This window comes from Wasmannia auropunctata, unplaced genomic scaffold (genome assembly GCF_000956235.1).
Source record: "Wasmannia auropunctata unplaced genomic scaffold, wasmannia.A_1.0 LD336076.1, whole genome shotgun sequence".
NCBI lineage: Eukaryota > Metazoa > Arthropoda > Insecta > Hymenoptera > Formicidae > Wasmannia > Wasmannia auropunctata.
The window spans coordinates 5,885,723-5,894,001 of NW_012026814.1; positions in this window are offsets into that span (position 1 = coordinate 5,885,723).

Below are 8,279 nucleotides of genomic sequence, written 5' to 3' on the forward strand. Positions count from 1 at the left end.
TGATATTCTAGCAATCAGTTTGATTTTCCAACAAAATTATATTGATTGTATAACAAAAATTATTTTCAGATCTGAATCCAGCAAAATCGTTCTTTCCGTGTACAAATTATCACAAATTGCATTCGTAACGATATCTTTTTTTTCTAATCTTTCAATCGTACCTCAAAAGGTCTTGTATTATTCGTTCATGTAATCCGATGCGCGCAAACTACTTATATGAGCTACAGAAATTTTATATCAATGAAATGTTTATGTCAAGTAATAGCTGTACGACCTGAAAAAAAGTAATTTTTTAATTTTTTTCGTTTTTACTACATATTACTATAATTTGTAGCTGGCGCGCTTACATTTTATGTCTATTTCAATGCTGTAAAAACGTTTTCAATTCCGTTCAGTCATTTCGAAGTTATCATTACAAATGCAATGTGTCGGTAATTCCGACTTTTCAGCATCCTCGCTAGCACTAAATATTCAAATGAGCATAACTCTGCAAAAAGAATCGTATAGAGACCTCAACAATTTCGCGTTTTTCTCGTCTCGAAAAGCCCTTTCAAACGAGCCCTCACTCGACCCCACATGCTATTTAAGATTTTCAACCCCTTTCTCCCCCCCCCCCGCTCTCCTCGGAGGGTTGAAATGGCTGTTTTTAATTGTTGTTAAATGATAGATTACATTTTGCCATTATAACCCTATAAATTTCAACTCAATATCTTGAATCATTCAGAAATTATTTAGGTGGCCTAGAACTTTTTGGATACTGTATAAAATGCTTTATATATGTAGGTAAAGATGTGTTATAAGTTAATCTCACTATTATTGTAGGTAAATCTCGCAAAATTTTACTGTGAATATAATATAAATCTATATATCATAGTTTTACATAATATTATTCAAAGTTTAATAAATTAGATTTGACATATAATAGAGAATGGCTTTTGGCCAAAACTCTTACAGTATACTTTTATTTTTTTTATAAAAGAAAAAGATTAACAGTGGGAATGATTGCTCCGCACAGGCATTGGCTTAGCGAATTCGTGGACTTAAGTCAAAACCTAATCCATTTGCATAGATTTGCATATATATATTAATATATTAATATACATATATATTTTAATATGTATTAATATCATAATAAACATTCGAGGGGAACAAAGCAAAATACAAGTGCACGTAAGAAGATTAAAAAGAGTGAAAGAATAACAAAAAAAATGAAAAGCAAAAGAACAAGACTTATGTAATGTGTATATTTGTGTTGATATAGATAAAATAGAATAAAATAGCGCAAAAAAGAATTAAGGTTTGTCTCATGTATACAGGATATTTCAAACCGAACCTATCACTTCACCTGCTAAAGTGGCAAATTCTTGAAATCATTTAGGGACGAAAATCCTAATACTAAAACGTTGAGACTGCAATTTTAGTTTTAGTCAGTTAATTAAATAAGTTACGAAAGTAGATATAAATTCAAAAGTGCATGCAAAAAGTATTTAAATCTATTTAAGGGCATTAATATCTATTTAAGGGCATCTTCTCTATACAATAAAACTAGAAGTAACAGATTTTAAATAACCAATTGACTATCTCTAAACGCTTCTCATTTGAAAACTATTGCAGTCTCAACATTCTGATATTAGAATTTCTAAATGACTTCGAGAATCTAGCAGGTGGTGAGGTAGGTCTTGGACATTCTGTATATCAAATATAAATTTTTCTTTTACTCTTCATCTTCTTATTCATATTCTTATTCGTTCATTTTTTAAGCTTCTTAAGCTAATTTATATTTGTATTTTACTTCCCGTATTTTGTTTCTTACTTTCTCAAACATCTATTGCATTATCACCCACAGTAACATGCATGTAATGTTTACATATACCTATTTTTGTGTGTGTATGTAGATGTAAATTTGTTTTAATCCATAAAAATATATTGACAGCAAGATCATGCCTGAAAGTATAGCACACAAGATCCGATTGTAATATGAATATAGGTATAAAGCTGTAATTTGTGTTAAGTTTGCACGTAAAAAAAGAACGAAACTCTGACCTTGCGCGCGCGCATATATTTCAATGATTTCCGGTTCAATGTTAAGTATAAGCAAGTTTCGTGTCTGTATATTTTGGTACTTTCGTATTTTCGCGCTTTCGTTTAACAAATCTAATATTAATACAAGGAATTCTACGATTTTATCTCGTGTAAAGATAGAGAGATTTGGAAATTAGTAATGGGAATTGAAAAATATATAAAGTAAAGCTAAATATCGTTAAATCAGCTGTTGTGCGTCGCGTAAGCTTATTGTGCGTCACGTAACGCGGATAATTGCGACTGTTTCAATTCACGGCTCGATAGCTATACGCTGGCCGAGTGCCAGACGTAGTCGCGCGAACGTGCGGTTCATACAAACAAACTTTACTGACAGTCGCTGATGACTATCTTCCGATCGCACTGAGAACTAATTTGTGGGGTGCAAAGAGACATCGCGCGTGAACCGAGCCTCACACGCGCGCGCAACACACACACACACACCACACACACACACACACACACACACACACACACAAAATTGCGAAAGAGAGAGAGAGCAAAAAAGAAACAAATATTCGTCCACGAATAACATTGATTTTCCGCGAAACGAAATCCCAGCAAGAGATTTCGACGCCGCGCGATCAATTACGTTGCGGAAAGAGAATATCCCCCTCGGCGTCCCGGGCAGGTATGTCGGAGGTAATTAATGCGGCGTTACAAAGCCGCCCGTAAAATTCGCGATCGACCGTAAGAGAAAAAAAAGGGAGAGCAAAGATCGCGCGGGGGCGCGGCGTGCTAAAACGCGGTGCCGCGCCGACGTATGAAAATCTATTACCGGGTCTTAAAGGCTCGGGCCAATAACCCCGTTTACATTTTATAGCCGGCTGCTCTATCTTGATTTGGACGGCAAGTAGGTCCGGTGTGTTTCTCGCCCCCGAAACCGGAAAAGGAGCACCAAAAGTGCGCTGAAGAAGGAGAAGGAATATGAGAGTGAGAATGAGTGAGCAAGAGAGAGAGAGAGAGAGAGAGAGAGAGAGAGAGAGAGAAGAGGAGAGAAAGCTACGTATCGATGGCGAACGAACGAACCGACAGGTTCGTAGTGGCCTCCGGAGCATATACACAAAAGTTTACGACCACGTTCCTGACTGATCGGAACCTGTGCCGGACACGATTCTCCACTTGGCTCGAACCCGAGTGTCGTCATTTTGGAACCTTTCCCTCTCCCTTACCACTTATGTCGTTTCAACAATGTCCAGAACTAATCCGGCACGAATATTGCACGTCATTTTTAAACCTCGTATTTGAATATCTTTTTTAAGTAAGTATATTTCTCTTCCTCTCTCCTCTCTTTCATCAGAATCTATACCCATGTCTTTACCTTTGCACACTATTCACTCAGAAAATTTCATTATCTGCTTTTCCGCGTCAAACGAAAATCATCGGGTTTTTTTTGTCATCGAAGAGCAGCGATCAATTATCCAGCGACCAGAACTTTCCAAGATTCTGAGACAGCTTGGTGGATATTTCGAGGTTTTTGAATATAACAGTCCATCACAAAATATCATATCCGATAACGGTATGTATATCGCATAGTGTAAGCCACATCATATACTTGAGTATCTCCGTTAAAGTATACGGTGTATAACATTTCGCTACTGTCGCAAGCGACAATGATTTCTCAACAATACGATTGATGCGAGAGTATCGGGATTGTGAAAGGCCTTATTAGTACGACCTTCGGAGGGATAGGTATTCGACCCCCACCACCGATGCGTATGCCCACACGGGTCACGAACGACCAGCGCGGATCACACGCGCGCGTTTTCCACGTTCCGAATACGAAATGACACGGGAAAACCCACCTCCTCTCTCTCTTTCTCTCTCTCACTCTCTTTCTCTCTCACCCACACATCTCCCTTCCTCCCTCTCTCTCTCTCTCTCTCTCCGGCGGGTTTAAATTCCTGTCTTGATCATTAGGACGTATACCTGTGTCTACAATCTTTTGTAGTCGGCTGTTACCTCGTCGGGCCACAATGCCCCGGGCCCCGACAAGTGTTTTCTGTATCTGATTGACCCATCTCCGGAGCAGAGCCTCCGACAAACGGCTAATTTTTCTTCGAGCTAACGACCTTCGTATACCTGAGCCCTGATGTCCCTCCCGAACCTCTTTCCCTCTCGCCTCCTCTCTTATGCCAGCCCTCTTACCAATTTCGCTTCTTTTGTCTTTTCCCGCTGCTGCTGCTGCTGCTGCTGCTGTTGCTGCGTAGTTTTTTGCGTCCACCTATCGCAAAACTGTGAAGTCACCGGAAACGCTCGCGAGTCGGCCGTTCGGCGTAGGGTAGGTATCCCACCTAAGGATCGCGCGCGTCCCTCCTATCTGCCGCACTCGCAGACCCTTTGCGCCCCGCCCTCACCCTTTCCTCTTTCGAAAACGTGCTCCTGAGAGTGAGAGAGAAAGAGAGAGAGAGAACTCGGGTTGAGGCCGCACGGCGTGTTCATGCTCCACTAGTGGACCACCTACCGCGCGGGAACGGCGTATCCTCTCGTGTCCTGTCGAGGACCCGCCGCGAGAAGGTCCAGCTTTTTTTTACCGTTACTCATTTCTTCGCGGAATTCGGCGGGGACTATAAAGATAGAGAGAGAGAGAGAGAGAGAGAGAGAGAGAAAGAGAGAGACGGAAAACTTGTCGCCCTAAAACACTCACTTCTTTGTCGCTTAAATGAAGCTGCAGGTGAAAATATGAAATGAACCATGAAAGAAAAATCCTCCGCCACCGGAAGTCTTCAAAGGAAAAAATTTTTTGGGCGGAATTCTTTTCGTGTGACTCGCTCCGACGGTTTCTTTTTCTTGATAGCTTTAAAGTGCTAAAAGTGCATTTTTTTCCTTCAAACCGCACTCACCGAAAATCAATCAAAAATGCTTTTGAAAATTGTCATCGATCGATAGCCTCTCACAATGTATTTATACATTCTAATATGATATCATTATATTACATCATCTATAATGTAATAAAGAGTAATCGAATTCTCTCTCTAAAATCAATTTCAGACTTCCGCGTATTTAAAAAAAGGGTGAGATAACGTTCAAGTTAAAAAAACAAGAATTAACAATAAAGCAATAAGAATTAAATATTTGATAATCATTGCCAATGTCTCAACGATAAATCTGACTATGACTGTGATTTTTATCTGCCTGATTAAATTTCTTTTAGCTTACGCTTTTGTCTCGAGCCTTGTTTTATTTTGGACTCGTCATTATCAAAAAACAAGCCGGTTGATTCAAATGTAACGACTCGACTCGTATACTAGAGTTTGAGAATTATTTCTTTTACTAATTGTATTTTTGCTGAAGATGGCCCAATGAGGTCCGAAACGTTTGAAGAATGTGAAAAAATCAAACCACAAGTTTCAAATATACTACGTTAATTAATCATATTGTAGTAAATTCTATATAAAATTCTTGTGAATTAAGACTTAAGTACCGTACTCTCATTGCTCTATTATTATTTCTTGTTTTTTAATTTTGAGAGTCCTTTATCTTTTGTAATTTTGAATTTCAAGTTACTAACAAATGGTGTGTCTCATTAAAAGTTTGTAATAGTATTAACTTTTCTGTCATTATATTTATCCATAATCTAAGTAAATAATATAATAATTTGTTAATAAATATAATTTGAATATGTATATTTATAATATAGTTTTATATTGTAAGTATACTGAATAATATAATTTTATTTTAGTCTCTTTTTATAAGAAATTATATATATTTATAATAAGTATTGTACAACAATTTCTAAAAGAAAATAAAAATTAATGATGCACATAATGATCTGTTCAAACTTTTCGATAAATAATTTTCATTATAATATTTTATAATATGGATAAATAAGCATAGCGTGGTATAAGATGATGGCATACGCACGCATACATACGCATATTACTTGCGAGTAAGATGAGGCATTCCGAAAATCCCCTATATTTTATTCTTAATGGATAATCATGTCTCACATATTATTAGAAACAATAACATTTTTATTGAGAACATCATTGGATTATCATTTGAAATAAATTCCAGTCATTGGAGATTGCATTTTATGAGAACTTTGAAAACGGCTTATAGTCAAATTTACGAAAATTTCTTAATTTTAAAGCAATATATAAAAGGTATTATTTTAATTAAAAATATATGCTTGTGTTAATGTAATTAATATTTTGCAATAAATGTGTTTAAATATTTTTACTGGTGAAGATTTTGTGCCTGTTAATATTTCTAACATCTTCAAAACTGCTACATCTTCAGAGACAATTCAAGAAGCAGTAAATTTTTATCGAATTTATCAAAAATTTACAATAATTCAATAATAAATAAGAAAAAAACCTAAATTTTGTAACGATAGCCTTTAGGTAATCAGACTTATATACACTAATTTCAATTCTTTTTCTTCGAAAGCTGAATGAAAATATACAAGACAGAAAAATAAATTTTTATCACTTTTTATCATTATAAGCTTCTCTGTATAAAATATGCCTAAAAAAAGATACAGAAAATAGTTAAAAAAAGATTTAAAAAAAATAAAATATGATGATAAAACTAATACAAAAAAACGAAATAATAAAAACAAAATAAAAATAAATAAGACAAATAAAAGGAATTTTTTTTAAAGAAATGAATTTCGAAGAAAAGAAAAACATAAATTACTTATTTGATTTTAACATTGACGGTTCAAATTTTATTTTTCATAAATAATATTTTTTTATAAAGAAAAAAAAGTCTATAATATACTAATTTTTTTATTGTTTTTATTCTCTTTTATTTGCTGTCTATTTTAATTTAAAAAAATCATAATTTCTTATAAATTTTTCGATTTAAAAAAAATGTGGATAGGCAAGCCTTTAGTGAATCAGAAAAAATATAAATCAGTTTTACATTGTCATCGAAATCAAAAGAAATTGACATATCTCAAGTTCACATTATCCCCTTTCCTCGTCGTTAGTTTTTTCATTCATCGCTGTTTCAAACATTGTGTCGATTTTACTTTTAACTTTCTCCACGCGATCAGGACCAGATGCACTCTGAGCTTAATCGCGACCTATCTTGGTCTCGCAAGATAATTTTTGTCTCATCCTGTCGGTGCTAAGTATCTTCCCTCGTTTCTTTCGTGCAAGAGATTCCTCGGAGACCTATCTCTCCAAGGAAACATCCAAGATAATTCATGGAACAATTCAAGGGATAATCTTCGCACCATTTTTCTCACGCCTATCCAAATTACTCAAATTGTTTACCTATTGGCTGCATTTTTCGACGTTTCTCATTCTTTGAATAACACAGAGAGAAAAAATGAAGAGAAGAGGGAGAAGGAAGAGAAAAAAGATCAATATTCAAGAAGGAAATGAATCTTATTCAAAGAGATATAGGTATATATACCTGTGAATGTAAGTAAAACTCGAATGTCATCAATGGTCGTATTTCTTACAAGAAAATTTTTGGTATCTATGAAAGGCCAGATGAATAATCTTATCTTTAACAAAGAGTTTTGTTAAGGGAAATTTTACCTGAAGTAAAACTCTCAAATGAATGGCATCTTAAAGCAACTTAAAAATCACTTCCGGTTCGTCAACTGGTGATACAATCGAAAAGAAGATTGATTACTTTTCTAAAATAGAATAAGGAAAAAATAAGAATAATAATCTTCAAATGAGAACTTTATTCTCGACAAAAATTGATTTAAAAATTGGAAAATTAATGGCATTCGTGTTTTTGAAACTTAATTGTTCATGATTTTTCATAAGAAATCATTTCACTTCTTATTGCGCTGTAAGTTTAAAAAACTACATATTCGTGATCAATCTCATGTGAAGATATATACGATATTTCGAGAGTATTTCGGTCTTGTTCTCATTTAACACCAAATATAATTATACACAATTGGAAATTTTGTGTTAAATTTAACATATTTTTCAAACGGTCTACTTAAATTTTTGTGTTACTTTAACACAAAATGAATGTTAGAAAGTAACACAAATATTATATTAAAAAATTAACATAGAAAATATAACACTGACACAATCTGTAAGAAAATTGCAAACAGAAGCACATTTTTTTTCAGCAAAATTAACATTTATGACATGTTAAATTAACACGTATTTTGTTCATTTATATTTTAAAATACATTATTTTTATATTTGTTCACTTACTCGTAAATTGTGTTATTTTAACACTAAACAATGTTGAATATCAATTTAATACAAAATATTTAC